The sequence below is a fragment of the Equus przewalskii genome, chromosome 18, assembly GCF_037783145.1.
Source record: "Equus przewalskii isolate Varuska chromosome 18, EquPr2, whole genome shotgun sequence".
NCBI classification, from domain to species: domain Eukaryota; kingdom Metazoa; phylum Chordata; class Mammalia; order Perissodactyla; family Equidae; genus Equus; species Equus przewalskii.
In genome coordinates this window covers 18471516-18490935 of record NC_091848.1, presented here as the reverse complement: position 1 = coordinate 18490935, position 19420 = coordinate 18471516, and the positions used below count along the sequence as shown (strand labels likewise).

Below are 19420 nucleotides of genomic sequence, written 5' to 3'. Positions count from 1 at the left end.
TCTGAGAGTCAACACCTGTTTACTACTTACAAACCCCTTGGTGTCCTCCAAGTTGCTGTGCTACGTTGCTCCCAATGTCAAATGAAAACGAAGGGTAAAATTGAGGCATAAAAGTGTGTTGACGCAAGCTTATTTCTACTCTGACTTACTATTTATTCTCTCTGTGTCTTCCCTGGTGAGCAGGATGGTGTCTGGCACATCCTTACACAAACCATCAAAGTGCTTCTGCCTCCTAGAGTCTGAAGGCTGCTGAAAACTCTGCTGACCTCACAGTCTGGAGCCCCAGGGGTGAAATGTCAAAGGCTGCCCATCACCATCAACAGAAGAAAAAGCCAAGGATGGCTGCCTTCTCTCTTCTGCCTTCCAAATCTGCCACCAATACATCTTACTGGCAGAGCCCAAATTGTATCTGAAACCCTGCTGACAATGGAATATGAGAAATGTTGTTCCCAGTTTTTTAGCCCCTGCGAAACAGGAGCGATATGAGTGTAAAAGGGGCCAGGCACCTATAGACAATATCTGGCCCATTTGTGAATTACCAAATTAATGTGAGTAGTCCTGTTTGACTAGAATAGAAAAAGCATTGAATATGTAAAGAGAAGACTGATTGTTGGTTGGAGAGAGTTGGAGAAGGGAAAAGAAAGTGAGAACACTAGACCAAAAAGTGGAATGGGTTAAATGGATATTTATTAGAGATCTATTATGGTCCTTATCCAGCAAAGTTACATCATTAAAGCAGTCGTTTAGGACAGTGATGTCACTGATGTGATAGAAACGACTTTGTGTGTGTGTGCTTTGGGAGTGGAAAGAAAGGAGTAAGGTAGAGACTTGAAGTAGGGACACAGTTTAAGAGACAATTCTAGGAATCCACAAATGAGGTTATGGAGGCTGTGGATTAGGATAAAAGTGGCAAGAATGGAGACAAAAGAGCACATGTGAGAGATACGGTCCCTGGGTCCAGAAAGAGAACCTTGTCCCCAAGAATATTCTAGTATCCAGCAGCAGCAGCATACCACTTGACTGATCTGTGCCTCCCACCCTGTCTCCTGGAGGAGCATTTGAATAGCTGTGAGGAGCTGCCCCTGGCAACGTCACAGCCCCACCAACCAGCCCATCAGCAAGTCATTCTTTCCTAAGAAAGGATCCAGGTTTGCTTCTGCGTTTTTATCTCCTTTTCTTATTTCTTTGGAGTAGTTTCTCTAAATCTGGAAATGAGGTAAGATGGGCCGAGAAATTCCTCACGTTCCCTGTCTCTCCCACTGCCTGAGGAACTCCAAACTCCCTTGTCTCAACATTCTTACAACTAACTAATTGCATTTTTGACTCCAGTCATAGTGGAACACTGCTTCTGTCAGGCTGATCTTACCATTCATTCATTCATTCACTCACATGCTCTTCAATCAACAAATATTTATTGAGTAGCTATTCTGTGCCAGGCCCTGCTGAGGATTTAAAAGTTAAAATAACAACAACAACAAAATCCCTGCATCATGGAGCATACATCCTAGTAGGGAGAGGCAAACAAGAAGTAAAATATAGAGTATGTTAGAAGGTAAGTGCAGGGAAGAAAAATAGTGCAAAGTCCACCTTCGTAGAATTCTCTTTCTTCTTTTTTTTTTTTGCTGACTTTCCAAACTCAGCCTGCTTTTTGCGATTCAGAGCAAATTGTCTTTCTACTCTGTGCCTTTCCTAGCTTCTTCAGCTCACAACAACCTCATCTCATTCAACGCCTCTTCTTCTCTGTCCCTTGTCTTTGCATACTGTTCATGCATGTAACCCTCCATCTTCTGAAAAGCATTGTATAGAATAGATGTGCTCAGATGTAAACATAGGAGCTTGAGAATTTTTCTTTTTAAATGTTCAGTGAGATCACACGACTTCTGTAGCAAGATGGTAATGTTCTATAAGAGTCTAATTGATGTATGTCAAGTCACGAAGTAAAACTTGGGAGAATAAGACATAATGACCTATATTGGAAACGTGGAGTTAGGCAATAAAAGAGAACGGTGGGGTCAAGGCTTGATTGGGACAGATTTACAAGAGATGAAGAAGTGTTTGTAATGAGAGGACAGAAGAAGAAAGGGGGTAGAAGGAATTTATCTGGAGTAGAACATTTCGAGAGGAACATTATGAGAGGAATATCCAAGAAAAAGAACATGGGGACATAGAAAGGGGATAGGTGGAGCAGTCTCTGAAGGAAAAGAATGTGTTAATATAACTCTGTTCATGATAATGCCCTGAGAAGCTGAATCTTCATAACCAGAGCAAGGCTAATCAGAGACACCTTTGAACCAAGAATCCTCAAATTTGTTTGGTAAGAAAGATCCACTGGGGTATTTTCTAAAAATATAAATTCCTGATTCTATCTCCAGACCAATTGAATTAGACTCTTTTGGGGAAAACCCAAAGACTACGTACTTCTGTTAAACATGTATTCTAAGTGATTCTTTTGATTTGGTAAGTTTGGAAGACAGAGTTTGGCAAAGCCTACGGCAGTAGGTATCAGATTTTACTATCTACAATACTTTCTGGCTGTCACTAGCTTTGAGAAGAACCATAAATAACAATGGTCTAGTTCTAGGATGATGCTGGCAAAGCTGGTATGTCAAATCTCTGCCAGTTTATATTGGAAAGCTGTGGTAGATGCTATTGGTTAACTAACCAAGAGTCATTCCAAACTCTCTCGCTGTTTTCACTATAGAGTCTGGAAAAGCTAAATACTCACTTTCCCAAGTACTTTTGCTGCTAGGCATGTCCACGTGATAAATAATGGTTAATTCGATGTAAATTGAGCTTTCCAGGGGCTTCTGGGAATACTTTTGTTTTCTGGGTATAAAAGATGGACTTGATTAGGCCCACCCCATGCTTTCTTCCTGGCTTGAATCCAGATGTGATGCTTCTCTAACCACAGCAGCCATTTTGGGACTGAAGGGAGCTAGCACGAAGGACAAGTCAAGAGAGACACTGACTCTAATATCGTGGATCCGAATTGCTTACTGAGAAAAAGAAAGAGGAGGAGGAGAAGGAAAAACAAATAGACTTCTATTTTTAAATGCCAGTTGAAAAGTTGGTTTCCTGGTGCTTGTAACTGAAAACATTCCTAACTGAATCAGAGGAAACAAGGGGTAAGCCCAGGCTCGAGACAAGAAAAGACCTCTCGTCTTTAGAAGTGCGCCTGCCTGAAAGAGCAGGCTTGCTTTCTCACAGGGCATGGATGAAGCTAGCGTGGAAGGATATTGAACCCTAGAATCCGAGTTTGAGGGAGAGTTTTAGAAAGGGAATAAAACAGAGAAAGTTGATGCTTTAAGCCTGTGCTATCCTAATAGTAGGATATTTGCCCAGGATAAGGCAAAATTAATTTGCCTTAACAGGATATATTTTGTAACTTCACATGCCGTCAACAAAATGCAAAATTGGCACAAGTGAGCATAGTACAGTAGTAGAGGGGGCATCTCAGGGTGCTAAAAGCAAAGCATGTGATAAACTGGCGTCTTGTTTTTCTAACCATTTCATCTCTCAGGGTGAAGGAGACAACCAGATAAACTGCTACTTTGTATTTCATTCCAACTACAAAAGGAGAAACTAGTTGTGAAATGGATGTGGAGTCTGAGGAGAAAGTGGCCAGGTCACCCTAGATTGTGGGATAGCCAGTGTTGTCAAATGTGCTTCTAGACACCAGGAAATTAGATTCTAGGAAGTTGAAGGGAAAGATAAGTCAGACGCAAAGGCCTAAAACTCCAAAGGAGAGATTATTTTAAAAGTCTTTCAAAAATGAAATTTTCAACTCAACAGATATTTATTGATCACCAGCAACATGGGACCATCTGTCCCAGGGGCCATAATTCTTACTCTCAAGGAATTGATAGTCTGCAGAGGGGGGAAAATGAGACAAGCACTCAAATGCACAGCCACCATTTATTGAACATCTACTGTGAAAAACAATATGATTAATAATTTACACATAATATTTAAAATATTTACAAATTCTCTGCAAGGTGGCTATTATCCTTGGTCAACAACAAAGAGCCCAAATGTTGAGACTGGTTAAGCAAATTGCTCAAAGCCTCACAGTTCCTGGGGAAAGCTCCTCCCCATTCCTCTTGCATTTATTGGATCCACTTGATCCCAGGGGCCTAGTAAAAAAGGAAGCTTTGCTCTCTGTGCTTTCTCCCCTGTATGTATATCAAGAACACTGCAAATGCGTTTGCATGGATTTGGCCCCTAAAACTAGCAGCTTTGAACAACTGACTACAAAGGAATAAAATTAGTTCCATCTTTGAAATGAAACTTCAGAGAATTCATTCCTTGACTGAAAGATTCACCATTATCAATCCTTCTATATTTAAAATCTTTCTACTGAACTGTCAGAAACTTTGGTAAATCAGTACTTAAAATACAACTGCTAAATGAGAGAATGTGTAAAAAAGATTTATCTTAGCATTCTAAGAGAAGTTACATATTAAAAAAATAGCTCGTCTCTATGTTGAAAATAACTTAGTTGTACAATGTGTTTAAAAGCCTAAAATGTTAAGAAGTGGATAAAATTATAAGCTAAGAGCTTTACTTTAAACATTTATTGAGTTATATATGATTAAATGGTTGATTAAATAAACTGAAGACTTGATCAATTATATACCAATTAATTTTGGTGTGTGCATACATATATGTATAATATATATATTTCTTTCCAATTTGAGTAAAACGAGATAAACCCTCACTTTCTTCTCTCTAGCAGTTAATCCTTGACTGAATTATTGGAAAATTAAATTTATAGTCCACATTTTTTTACCTACGTAAATTCAACTTACATGTTTTAGTTAAAAATAATAAAGCCAATGAGGTTACTAGATGTGAGTAGTCTAGGAATTATGTCTTCAGAGATTCACTGGCCTTGGTTAAGATACTAGCAACATGAGGTAATTTCAGCCAAAGGTCTTCACTGAATTGGAACAGCCACATATCTAACCACACCCTATTTCCTGGATATTCCTGGAAGGGGAAAATACCCAATAAACTGAACATGAAGATTCCATTACAACTTATAGCGTACACAACACCAGCTTTCCAGAAAGTTGAGGGGAAAGTTGCTCACGCTTTTCTTTTAGTGGCAAGAAAGGATTATGTTTAGAAGTAAATAGCCATGAAATTTGGCCCATTCACATTTCTCTATATACAGAGACATACATACATAGAATATTTAAAATCCTCTCATTATTAGAGGGCCTCCATGATGCTAGGTAGGGCTCGGAAGAAGGGGCATGTTTGGAGGTTAGCATCTTGCCTGCTCCCTCTGGCCACACCCTGCAGCCTGGCACAGTGCTAGGTCCCAGTGGAGGAAGGTGTATCTAGTTCTAATTGGTCCACTGAGAGGGGGCACACAGGACCTGGGTGTGCTGGCTGAGGCTGTCAAGGACCCTGCTCTCATCAGTGAGAAGGACAAAGGAGGTAGCCCATAAAAAACCTGTCTTACAAGGGCATGGGAATGAATGTATAAAAGCGACTTCAGTGTGGTGCTTCTGGGTTCTGTGCATTCTGGACAGCATCGTCAGTGCTTTGCTAGCAGGAGTGGGATGGACCTACACATAAACATGTGCTTCTCAGCCAGAGGGCGTTTATATGATTCCGCTGGCTCTCAAGGAACATAACCTTATTTGTCTGCCAAAAATCTGGCCTCAAATAGACCCCTCAGCAATACTATTTTATGGCTCTGATGGGAAAAATATTCAATAATTTGCTCTCTTCCCACATCCTTATTGTCCTTTTTCTCCCCCTGTGACCCTAATTATTTCTTGACCTAGAATCCCTTGGTGTTAGAAAGTGAAGGATCCTTTGAGATCAAACCCAGCAGCCTCTTGCTTTCTGCATGACAGAACTGAGGCCACTTTGTGCTTTCTGCCCCACTTAATTCTTCTGCTATCTGCTCACATTTTGCATCATTCACAAGCTCCTGGAAAATACGAGCTAGAAAAATTTTCTGATTGCAAATCTTGTTCTGCCTGGTCCCAAACCAAAACAAAAGAGTAGGAGAAGAGAAAGCAAGAAAACAAGAAGCCTACACATTTTGAAAACTTAAAGCACTGTTGACATTCATTATATTATCTGTACTCCATACAAACCTTTTATTTCATTAGTTAAAAACTTCCATGAGAGTAGAGGCTGTGTCTTTTACAGTATCTTTTAATATATATGGAGCCTGGCACAGAATCATGAATGCCCAGGAGTTTAATAAATATTATTTGTTGATGATGAGCTGGTCTATCCCCAGGTCTACCAGCAATATCCCACATAATCAGCCCAGACAGATGAGAATCCATCCTACTTTTAAAGACCTCCAGGGAGTAAGAATCTCAACCTCTTCCATAACTCATTTCAGTGCCTAATAAGGCTTAGTGTCAGCTGAAAGATTCTTCCCAAGAAGGTGACATTTAGGAATGTTGCTGGACTGCCCCTAAGGCATTGGAGCCAGTCGCTTGAATGTCTAGGAACTATCCTGGGGGGTGTGGTGGGGGAGCCTGGGTGGGTGCTAGTGAGGAAGGTAGTTAAATGAGGAAGAAAAAGGGCAGAGCTTAGGTTTCTTTCCTGCTCAGAGGAAGTGACATTGTTCAGACCTGATAGTAGAGTTGTCCAGGATTTGGGACAGGTAGAAGGTGGGAAACTGTACAGTTGGGGAGAGCTCCCTGATGGTGGAAGGCAAGTCTGTCATTGGCTACCCAGCTTTTTACATCCCTCCCTGGAGCTGTCTATGAGGATACAATTGCCATTACTATTCTCCCTTACTATTCCATGGACAACAATGATAATACTATTATTAGTCCGTGTTAATAGAAAAGGAATCTGCATACCCTAGCCATCCTACTAGCCATCTGAATATTTCCTTTGCAGTGTGTGTGTGTGTGTATGTGCGTACACACAAGCGTGTAATGCATACAAATGAAAGGCCTTGTGGAGGCACAGAGCTAGAGTGACAGGAGGTGAATGAAGGAAGTGTAGGTAGCTGGCAACCTCTCACTCCAAGGCAGACTCAGGCAAGGGATCCAAATCAGGGCTGAAAATCAAAGCTGAGGCCCAAACAGAGGTAGTGCACATTCAGGGGAGATCTAGGAGAGGAAGTGGGAGGGCAGAGGTAGAGGGAGAATAAGGACCGAGGTGAGGAAACGCAGGTCAGGGAACTGCTGAGCTCACAGCTAGGCCTTCTGAGAGAACTGCGCTGGGAGGGAAACGGGTTGACAAGATCCAGTTGAGGAGTAAGTCTCAGCCTAATGGTTGGGATACAGGTTAGGGCTTCCATCCACCCTGTGCTTGTGTCCTGGGCCGGTGGGAGAGCAACAGGAGTGCTGTGATCAGAGGACCTAGGAGGAAGGAAGGCAGGTTGGTGGCCTGGCCTCCCTCCCTCGGGCTTGGGATGAAATGCAACTGGATGAAGAAGGTACTGCTGGAGAGGTCTGAGGAGGAATTAAGACCGGGAACAACCAAGGCAAGTTTCAACTTCTGCTGTGCCCCGATGGTTTGGAGGAGAGAACATGGCCTGCACCCAGCCAGAGGCCTGCCTTGAGGCAGCTGAGACCAGGCGAGGCTGGGGTACATAGGTCAGTAGAGGGAATTGGTACCTCAATGATGACCAAGTCATTAGTCACTTAGGAGAATCTAGGTCAGTCTAGGCAAAAAAAGCCCTGGTCCACCGTGCCTTAGCCAGTCTTTCTCAGGGGCCCCACAAACAGAGAAGGCAGCTGATTGCAGAACAGTAGGAAGCAATGGAATTAAAAACCTAGGAAAACACAAGAAGCCCTAAGTGCTTGGAGCTTGGAAAGGAAGTGTGGGTGGAAGGGAGTGACTCATAAATAGTGGTTTGAAAGCCTTCTAAGGACTGTCAACCTCCTGGAAGAGAACAAAGGCTCCCTGCACTTGTTCCAACCCCGATTTCACATTAGCCCCCACAACTCATCTTCTAGAGCTCTGCAGGAAACTGATGTTATTTTGCTCAAATTGTAAATGATTTATTTTATGAATGCTGAATCACAAGACCATGGTTAAAGAACATAATCTCCACACATAAGAAAAAAATCCCTTATCTGCTCCCTAAACCCTTCTTCTCCTCCCTCACTCGTGTGTGTGTATGTGTTTGTGTGTGTGTGTGAGAGAGAGAGTGTGTGTGTGTGTGTGTGCGCGCGTGCGCGCGCACACACGCATTGATTGGGATGTCTGTTCCAGATTTCAGCATTGTCTTTAAGGCAGAAGCGTTGAGGAGCTTTCGGGGTCAAAAACTTGAATTCAGATCCAAAGCTGGCCAGAGCCCTAAATACCATTCCTGCCTTTCTTGGCATTTTCTAAATTCTCTGGCACATATTTGTGAAAAATAATGGAATACCATTTATTAAACTTCGTGGTTTTAGTGGGTCTTTTGTACACTTTTGCTTATATGCATTATGTACCTATTTTACATTAAATCAAGCTGGGGCCGCTCCTTTCAGGTGTTCACCAAACACAACCCTGATCTATAACAATACTGGGATTTCTATAACACTCTACTAGCTCAAATATTTCCTCTATAAATCAGGGAGCTATGTATATATATTTAAAGCTGAGCTGACGCACTTTAGAAAACAATGTTTTACCACATACTAACTTAGGCTTAAGAAATTGCTAGGGCGTGGGCATGGGTCTTACTTATTACTAATATTCTAATCTCATATTTTAAAAGATTAGAGAAAAAGAAATCATTTTGCCATATTTAGAACGTGTTTTATAATCCTACTCTTAAAGTACTTTCCAGAGGCCAGACCCGCGGCGCTGCTATTGCTCTGCTCTGGTGGCCTGGGGTTCACAGGTTTGGATCCCGGGTGTGGGCGTGACACTGCTGGCAAAGCCATGCTGTGGTAGGCGTCCCACATATAAAGTGGAGGAAGATGGGCACAGATTTTAGCTCAGGGCCAGTCTTCCTCAGCAAAAAGAGGAGGATTGGGAGCAGATGTTAGCTCAGGGCTAATCTTCCTCAAAAAAATAAATAAATAAATATTTTTTTAAAAAACACACTTTCCAACGTTCCCTCTTTGCTACACTTCATGGTGGAACTTGTGGCCCTGTAAGCTGGCTAGGGTGAGGAATGAGGTGGTGGGGGCGAGGGGGGGGGGCCTGAGGAGCGTGCCCTCAATGCTCTGCCAGCAGCTCAAAAGATCTTTAAAATTCCTTTTATCTTAAAACTCCATAATGTGTCTTTGTTGTGCTATAAATATACCCCCTCCCCCACACTACTCCATGAATAAATTGACCTTGACAACAATATACGATGTTTATCTAATACTTTTCTTTCTCATGTTTCTATTAAGTTATCACATTGAGTATTTTGACATCCTGCTTATGCATTCAGTTAAATTTCTTTTTGGTCAATTTTGTAAACTAGTAAACTTGTAGGTAGCATTCTAAAAGACTCCACATGAAAAGTTGATCTACTGTCCCAGAGTATATAATAATGATATCTCACCTTGAATGCTTACTCTGTGCCTTGTACATTAATAAATAAAACAAGCATAATCTTTGCCATCGAGAAACTCATGATCTAGTGGATGAGACAGACTTTAAATCAAATAATCGTACAAGCACATACAAAATGGCCACCCTGATAAGCACTGTAGAGGAGCAGAGTCCTGGTAGAAAGAGAACATATGAATACTAAGGAGATTTGATCTTGTCCAGGGGTCAGAAAAGTCTTCCCGAGGGAGTGATGCTTGAACGGAGACTTGGAGGAAGAGTGAAAGTGTAGGATTAACTAGGGATGGGGAGGGTGTGGATGTTGGCATTGGGGAGAGGAGGGTGTCCAGACAGCTGCTTCTCCAAAGGCTTTGTGGTGGGAGGGAGCATAGCGCATGTGATGAATTGGGAGAAGCTCAATGCGGCTACAATGCGGAGCCCAGGGGCAGAGGGGCACACACATGTGTGGCTTCAGAGAAGTTTGGACATTAGAGGATTTTAAGCTGCTTTGTGTGAACATTTTGGAGAAAAGCAGGAGAGGAAGCAGGGAAAGCAGTTAGCAAGTTATTGCCGATGAGAGATACAGCTGCTTGGTCTAAGTTCCAAATACATACATAAACAATTTACAAGATTTAAAGAGATCTCTAAGATAAAATTTATTTCAAAGCTTCCAAGTATTAATTTACTTAGATTACTCCAAGTAGATAATTGTTCATAATTTTAAACTTCCATAGAACATGTTCCTAAAATTTACTGTGGGGAAATTCTCTTATTACTGTTTCTTGGTTAATATGTAGTCTAGTGGGTATGCCCTGGTCAACACAGGAACTCTAACCAAGGAGATCTCCACGGGCTTCCCAGACAAGGGAATGCACTGAGTTCAGCAGGTGCTTCCCAGAGTTGCCTCTAAGCAGGGCCTAAGCAGGGTTTGTGAAAGGGTGGAATTATTTCCGAGACCTTGCTGCCCCAGCCAGTGGCCACTTTCAGCCCTCCAAGCCTTGGGGGACCACGGATTCCCAATTGGGCCTTTGTCTTGGCCCTTCTCCTGTCTTATTTTTTTCTTCCCAAACTTTCTGTTCCTATTGAAAACTCTTCTGTTCTTTGCCCCATACCAATAACCTTCCCCTGTATTCCATTATAAGTAGTCTCTCTGACACATTAATTCGTGTTAAATGTATTGGAAAGTTCTAATAGTTATTTGGAAGCCATGGCTTCCTGTCAATTCTTAGGTTTAAAAAAAAGTGTTTTGTAAGTCTCCCCTCTCCCCAGCTCTCTGACTTAAAATCATGCTTTTGTGTTATTTAAGAATAGCCTTAGAGATTAGCAGTACAGTTAAAGGTGGGAAGAAAAGACTGTTTTGTGTCTGGCTATGAAACAGCTTTGGGCAAATGGTAGACAATGAGCTGTCCCTCTAACAAAAAATATAAAGGTGCTTGTTTTTATGGCTAAGCTTCCTCACTGCCTAGCTGGGCTCTTTAAAGGCAATATTATAACTGAGAGTCAAGCTTACTAAAAGGTACAATTTCCTCCTGCTGTGGGCAGGCTCTTCCCAAAGACATTGAGACATTCCATTTTTGGGTACTGAGAGAGAAAGACTGCTACTCCATTTTCCCTGAAATACAGTAATACTAAGTTTCATTGCTCTGTAACACTGTCTTGGGCATCAGTTCCCAAATGGAATGTGGCAGGAAACATGAAACTCTGGTGGAGTTGCTCATGTGTGCAGCTGTGCATGGCATAAAAATCCCCAGGGTGAAACTTCGGGTTGCCAAACAGAGTTAGTCCTGAGACACCTCAGTGGAACATACCTCAGATTTCACGAAGCATCACCAGGGTCAGAACCTTATGCCCTTTTCTTCATCATCGTGCCCTCCAACTCCTCGGGGGGCCCTGCTTCAAATTAAATGGCTAAATAACTGGAGAGGAGGGCAGGGGCAGATTCAGGTAAAATAGTGAGGGTCACAGATGATTTTTTTAGAGGAGGAGTTGGAAAACCATAATCCACAGACCAAATCCAGCTGCAGCCTGGAGCTACGAATGGCTTATACATTTTTAAAGGGTTGGAGGAAAATACAAAGAATATGGCCTGCAAAGCCTAAAATAGTTACTATCTATCCCTTTACAATAAAAGTTTGCCCACTCCAGCCTTGGAGTCCCACATCTCTCTTTCTCTGCCCTCACTCCTCTTTGACTCCTCTGCAGAAAGAAGTCCAGTGCAGCCCACCCCTCAGCTCCAGGTTTATTTGCTCAACAATTAGAGCTAATCCGTCTACCCAAAGGCCAGCCCATCCAACTGACCGCCTTTTCCCAGCTGAAGGGAGGGCTGCTGTTCCATTTCTTTCTCTTCTTTCCTCCTACTCCCCTTCCCCTGGCTTCTGCTATGCCCTGTGGAATGGAGCTGCCCCTCCTCAGGCTGTAGGTACCTAGTTTTCAATGCCTGGGGTCCACGGTTCCCGCCAGCAAGGAAATTCTGGAGAACCAGGGTCTTGTGTCTCCTCTGTAAGAGCAGTGGGGAGGTCTGCTCCTTGGGACTTCCTTGGGTTACAACACCTGTGATCCTAAGAGAGACTTCCTAGGACCTCCAGGCTCAGCTTCTAACCCATAATGCTCTCTGGCTGCCAGGCCTTCAGCAGTTCTCAACCCCTCCCCCACCCCCTGCTAGGCTCATATCTGTTTGCTGTATGGCGTGGTGGTGAAGGGCATGAACCCCTCCACCTAGATGACAATCCAGCTCTGACATTTACTAGCTAGGAAACCTTGGCGAGTCACTTAATCAGCCTGTGATTCGGTTTCCTCGTGGACAGCGGATAATAATAGCTCCTCACTCATCTGGCTGTGGAGAGGATTAAATGAGTTAATCTGCATAAAAGTGTTTTGAACAAGGCCTAACACAGGGTAAGTACTCAGGAAAGTGCTAGCTCTTACTCCTATTTGATGTTCTGAGGTTAAGTTGTGTCATGGGCTGGTCTTGGCCCAGGTCTCCACTTCCTCAGGCTATTTCTCAAAGTGACGTCTGGTTTCAAACTTAGTCAGGCCACCCCCAGAGGGAAGGCAAGACTGTGAAATGGGTGAAATGTGCTTCAGAGGCTTCCCATCTCCCTTACTCTTTATATCATTTTTTATACAGAATAATAATGACTAAAGATACCTTGCTTTTGTATGAGGGTTGTGATGTGCTTTCACAAATGCTATTTAATTACCTGCATACAACAGCCCTATGAAATAGCTGGCACACGGTAGGCCCCCGTAAGTGTTGACTGAGAGAGGAGACAAGCTGCGAGGCTGCCAGCTAGCAGAGTGATCTGGCATGGCTGATGGGTCAGTGGCCATGCAGAACTGGTTGATAAATATTTTGGATATCCACTCTGGAGCTATGTTGTTAATGTGGTCCCTATTTTATCAAAGAGGAAGCTGAGTTTCTGAGGCTTTGATGCCTTGTCTAAGATCACACAGCATCTCAAATCCAGTTCCTTTGGCCTCTGCACTAGCCCTGAGGCTGTTTACCTATCACTATAGATACATATATATAAAATCAAGTTTGTTTTATTTGATTCCTATAATAACCTGGGTACTGGCATGCACAGTCTTCCTGGTTTCTTGCTCAAGAAAGAGCACGACATGAGAAGGCTGTATAAGGGACTTCTTGCCCCAGGAGGAGTCCTCTACAGGGCTCTTTTTCCCCAAAGGACAAGTGACTTACAAGATTGTGGGAAGTAAGTGACTGAGCACAAGGTGCTGCGACCTTCCCTCTCTTTTTAGAGGGACTTGCCACAGGCCACACAGTTTCTCCCCTGTGGGGGAGGGGCTGCAGCTGTTCAGTTCTGTCTGTGGCTGGGCGGGATAAGTTCAAGGAAAGGGAAACATTAGAAAGCCCATTTGGTTGTATATCTAAGATTTGATCTCCAAAAAAGTAGAAAATAAAAGATCAAGAAAGAAAATTAAAACATTTTGTCACATACCAACACAATTTACCAAATGGTGTTCCAAAGAATGCTAGCTTTGCAAGACTTTGAAGAGTATGTCTTTAAAAAAGAGGTTGGTTGGGTTTATAAGATTTTCATACTGCACGGTTTCTCAGTCTTTAATATGCTAATGAACATTTCGAATCTCTAGAAGATGAATTTAACACGTGAGATTTCCCAAACTTCTTTAACCGCTGAAACCTTTTACTCCTCAAAGCACAGGCTATGTGCCCATGATGAGTAGAACACAGTTTGAGAAATCTTGACATAAGGAAATGTGAGTAGTTAAAAAAAAAAAAAAAAGCTATTCACTACCAAAGGGCACTGGGAGCATTCTTCTCATAAAGTGAAGTGCACTCACTTTCCAGTGGCTGGCTACAATAAGGTGGTGTGAGAGTGTGTGTGCTTGTGTATGTGTGTGTGGTCAGAACCACAGAGCCAGCCACAGACATGAGAGTGTACGCAATTAATTTCTGTAAGAATTTTAGCCCCATCAGAGAATAAAAACATGAAAACAATTTAGAATAAAATGAAGTAGTATGTAAACTGGTTGAGTCTAGCTCTGTGTGTCAGCCAGCTAGCAGTAAGGGTACAAACTGGAATCGTTTGGAAGAAAGTAGGTGCAGCCAGCATCTGTGAACATGAATTGTGGCAAGTCCTCCCATCTGAAGGCAAGAACTTGGGGTTCCCATTGGCTGGCACTGAGGAGGGGTCAGCAGGTATCATGAGCCGTGAGAAGTACTACTCTGCTGTCTGCCTCTCCAGCCACAGCCTCTCAGGACAATAGCCACTCAGCCCACTGGAAAGGCATTGCAATTCACCTGGGCCGCAGAATTGTTTATTTAAAGCATAAGTTTGTTTTAGCTTCAGGAAAGCATAAATTTAAGTAAAGAGATAAAGTAAACTCATAATACTATTATTTTTATTTTATATTTAGAAATAGTTCATGCATATTTTGTATTTGGCACTTTAAATATTTGTAATGTTTAAGACAATTGACAATTTAGAATGCCAATTTAAAACATCTACGTGAGATCTGTAATTGATTTAGATTTGTGATTTCAAGTGAAAAGATATGAGAATTCTATTAAAACTGTAAATATTTTTGTAATATTCAAGAGAACTTAAGATTCATCATATTTTACAATTCGTTTATCATATTTATGAGCATTACTTTACTAACGATTCTTTTGTTTGTTGAGCAACTGAAGTATTTTAAAACGAAGATTGAATACATTAAATGTATAAATACAGTTTAATAATTCAAGGGAATTTAATTAACTAAATTGTAAACATTCCCTTAAAAGGAAGAGTTAGATATGGAACTTGAAATTCAAAGCTTAAGGGAAAACTAGGTTTTCAGATTTGTAATAAACAAAATGGAATTATTGTATATTGTCTTCTTTGTCCACAGAACCTGTCTTCAAGAACACTCCATACCCAAATTGCCAGCTGGTGGCAGGGGAGGTGATGGTGCCAGGTAGGGAGTGAGTGGGACAAAGGTCTTTCTTGTGTAATCAGTAGATACACTGATAGTATCAACGAGTGCAGCATAGGGAATCCAAGAAATTGGTTATAACCATGTCTGCATTCAAGAAAAGTTTTGAGATTCTGATCTGGGAAACGTGGGTCATACAGACGTGATTAAGATGTGATTCCTTCCTTCCAGCAGCTTCTCCTTTTTTCCACTTTGCATTCTCTGCCCTCCTCATTCAGGGAAGGACTTTTCAGCAAATATTTGCTTTTTCTTGCCTTGACCTGCTTAGTTTCACCCAGTGGAAAAGCAGAAACTGCACTCAGACACTCTCACGTTCAACTCCTTGTTTTGCCATTTGCAGCTTGACGTTAGATGAGCTATGTGGACTCATTATTTTAGTTTCCTCATGTATCAAAGTGAAATAGCAAGATTATTTACCTCTTCAGGTTGTTGTGAAAATTAGAGACAAGAATAAAATACCTTGAAAAGTGCTTGGCAACATGCTTAATAAATGGTAGCAATTAATATTATGTGCGGTTTCCGTCAATGTCCTTGCTCAGTTAGAATGTCACCTTATGTTGACCTATGATGAAATACATTTAGGCTTCTGATCCTATCAAGAGCAGAGGAGCATTCGTAATAAAAGAAAACTTTTGGGGGCAGGAGACAATTGGAGGTAATAGAGAACTCTTCTTTTCTTTGCCTATACTCACTCTTCAGTCGACTGTATCTAGACCTATGATTTCAAATATCATTACTCATGAGCCCAAAAATTATATTTCCAACTCCAATACCTCCTCTGAATACCAGATTTGTATATCTAGCTGCCTGTGCAACATCTTCAAAAGGATGTCTGATAGGTATATAAAACTCTAAAACAAAACTCTTGATTTTCCCCTCATAAATGTGCTCATCTTCCACTCTTTCCCATTGCAATAAATGGCAACTCCATTCTTCCACTTGTTTGGCCTAAAATCTTGGAATCATCTTGTCTCTTCTATTTCTCTGACATGCCACAAAATATATTCTGACTCTGTTGTTTAAAATGTACACAGAGATTAGCTTCTTCTAGCCAGCTCCTGCCACCATCAGCCATGCCGCCATGCTCTCCTTGGGGTTTCTGCTCTAGCCCCATACCTCATCATCCCCCTTCCACTGCTGCACTATTGCAGTTGGTCTCTGCCCAGGAGAGCAGTCCTTTTAAAACAGAAGGTGGATCAAGTCACTTCTCTGCTCAAAACCTTCCACTGGCTTTCCACATCATGAGAAGAAAAAGGGCCCTTCACATCTGGCCCCTGGCTCCCTCTCCTGCCACTCTTTGGCTTATTTCATGCCAATCAACTGGCATCATTTTTATTCCTAGAATACAGCACACTAGCTTTTGCTCTGTTTCTTTGTTCTTGATATTCCGGCTGCCTGGAATGCTGCTGCTTCTGATATTTGCACACTCACCCCCTCACTTCACTTGGCTTTCTGGTCACCTTCACCCTAACTGAGAAACCTTCTATCTAAAATAACATACATTCTCAACCCCCTCCCCAACTTTGTTACTTAGGCTTGGCACCTGTCATTTACCTGACTTGCTGGCAGACAGATATGGTCATGTACCACATTCTGGCCAATGGAGAATGAGTGGAAGTGATAAGTTCAACTGCCAGGACAAGTCCTGAAAGAGAAGGCACTCCATTTCTCCCCCTTTCTGGCCAATAGCTGGAATTTCTGTGTGATGGCAGGTGCTAGAAAAGCTGTCTTAGACCACCAGATGGAAGATGTATGTTGAGAACATCCTTGATAGGGTCCTTGATACCCTATCAGCTCTGGAATGCTTACATTTGAATGGCCACATAAGAGAATAAACTGTTACCTTGTTTAAGCCATTTCTATGTTGCCTTTGTAATAGAAATCAAACTACAGCCTAATACAGACATACATTTTTTGAAAGTCTGTCTGCTCTCCCAACCCCCACCTGACACAGGAGTGGAATGTAAATTCCAAGAGAGTAAGGGCTGTGTTTGGTTCATTGTAAACAGCTTTTTGAACAGTGCCTGGCATGCTAAGCATTCAATATGTTTGTTGAATGAACGAATAGCAAAACTATGACATCATGAGAGGCCTTGAGCGTGGCCCTGAGGAAGCACATGGCTGGTCAGTAAAAGTAAGTGATTGGGACAGCACTATGCTCTGTGTGTGGTTGGTTTTCTGTTCTGACTGAATCACAAAGGCAGGATCCAACCTGCTATTTCCATTATCTGAGAGGCATAAATACTTGTAAGATGGTTGTGTGTTGCTTTTGTAATTTAAATGAAGACTCCCAAGTAAAGTTCATTGTTGTAATGAAATCGGGTCACAGAGTGATGGAAAACTGTGACAAGGTTCACACTGATGAGGAAAGGTCACAGGTCGCATGCTAAGCACAGAGAGAGAAAAGGAGCTTGTGTGCTGAGATCTTGAGATGTGCGGCCGAGATGTGTATCAGTCTGGATGGCAAAAGCTGATAGCTGGAAGAACCACAGACAAAGAATTGCACAAGTGGAGTCAAAACGAAACAGAAACCTATCACATGGTATCAGCAAGACGCTTGGGGGTAATCGCTGCAGACATAAAGCCACTGAGTTCCTGGGTGAGTAAAGAATATACAAAGAGTCATAGCGCCAGGATAATATTTTTGGTATCAAATATCTTTTTCATGCTATTAAGTTTGTTTTGAACACTTTAATTACATAGATCAGCTAATGCAAACAACTTAAAACATCTCGGTGACTTTAGAGATATATATACAGTAATGAGATCCTATAACCTGGGATTAAGTCACCTTAACTTCAAAATGTTCTACTTCCTCAGTATTGAAAGTTGCAAAAGTGTAGGCTATCTTGCCATTCTACACCCCCCGGGTGTAACATTACTGAAATAAAACAAGTCAAGACTTGTGTAGTCATTTTATAATATATATATATACGTATATATACCATCTGGTAACAGTTACCGGTATGAGGTTTCTCTTTGTTGAGCAATTAGCTAGAAAGTTCAAGAGAACTTTCTTAATGTGCCTCTTTGCTTTAAAATTTCTTAGTAACAGAGTAATTTCTCCTTTCTAGAAACATATTAACATTTATATTCAAAGCATAAAGACAGCTTTTAGATTAGGACACAGCACTGAAAACTAGTAACAATAACTTCTTTGTCCTTACATCACTCCTGTGCCTAATTATTGCATGAATTTTACTGAGGCCTCTGATCTTGTACACTAGATATGTCACACTGGCTAGAGGGTGGGGTAACAATACATGTGACCTTTGTGCAGTGGCTCATTTATCTGAGGATTTCATGTTGCAGCCATGCTGTCATTTCAGATAGTTTCCAGGGTACAGAAATCGAAGTGATCAAAATATGGCCTAATTTAACCCCCCTTGGTTGGGAGAATCAAGGCTTTTCCACATTTACTGCTTTTTTTTAATCCAAAGTTACTTCAAGTCTGTCTTCAGTGAGTACGGCAGATGAGCTACATTTTACTGGAACTAGTTTATGGCAAAGGTCTCCATCTTTGGTGATTTTTATCATGATATGTAAATGAAGTAATTTATGCACAAGAACATCTTGTAACTACGAAGATGTAAACAAACACATGGGTTATTATTATCATTATGGTAATAACAGCTCCTGTTAGGAAAGGAGGCAGCTGGTGTAGGGTATGCGAACTTCAGCCTGGAAGCCCTGGATCCCGTGAACCTGAAGGAGGGGCGCTCTCCCTTGGAGAGGGAGGGATAGAGGCGTTTTGAGGGAGAATAAGTCAGGGGCCCTAGGTTTGGAGATGACCCTATCAAGAGTCAGTGTGGTTGGAAAAGCCTCATTCACTGGAAGAGTGGTTTGATGTTATAATAGCTGCTGCTGAGAAGACCCATGCGTGGTGGCACAAGGTGAAACTTCAAAAACAAGGTAGGCCAATAGATGAGTCTCACCGGGTGGCTCAGATAACGAACCCTAATTTTACTGAGAAAGTTTGCTTATTGAAGAGAGGATTATGTTAGTGACATACATATGCCATTAATCAATGCTTGAAAATATTGAAAGAAATAGGAAGATGCCAGGCCCCTCATCGCTTCTGAAAGAGAGGTTTGGCAAAGGTGCGAGTTCTGCAGTAAGCAAGCTCAGCTTTCGAACCTCACTGACGTGCAAAACTCCCTCTCTTTGTGCTGTTTCCCTGTACACTCAACACAGTGTTTTGGAAACCTGCAATGGGGTGACATTGTTTAATCTAACATTCCCTCTTTCATTTATTAAAATAGCTCTAAGGACACACTACTGAGATGCTTTGAACTCTCCTTCTGGTGGTTGGGAGGGAGTTTCCATCCCACTCCCTTTCCTCTGAGGGGCTTCCTGGCCCCCCTCCCTCTCCACCTTGGTCAGGAAAGACCTCTGGCTGCGCCCCCTGCCCCCCCCCTTCCCAGGGGAAACAGCCTTTAACCTTGGCCAAAAATCACCTGTCTAATCACTGAGCTTATTAGGCCACCCGGAGTCC

At 42.0% G+C, this 19420-nt stretch overlaps 1 protein-coding gene and 1 long non-coding RNA gene across 3 annotated transcripts in view; one reads left to right on the top strand and one right to left on the bottom strand.

Moving 5' to 3' along the window:
• The window catches only part of LOC139076993 (uncharacterized), an 82108-nt gene that overhangs the window by 60564 nt on the left and 2124 nt on the right, over window positions 1-19420 (bottom strand). The window lies entirely within an intron of this gene.
• The window catches only part of TBL1XR1 (TBL1X/Y related 1), a 167385-nt gene continuing 165009 nt past the window's right edge, over window positions 17045-19420 (top strand). The window contains exon 1 of one of the 2 annotated variants that reach the window (XM_070582390.1): window positions 17045-17524. The gene's annotated coding sequence lies outside the window, so the exon portion shown is untranslated. The remainder of the gene's footprint in view (window positions 17525-19420) is intronic. The other variant, XM_070582384.1, reaches the window with a different exon arrangement.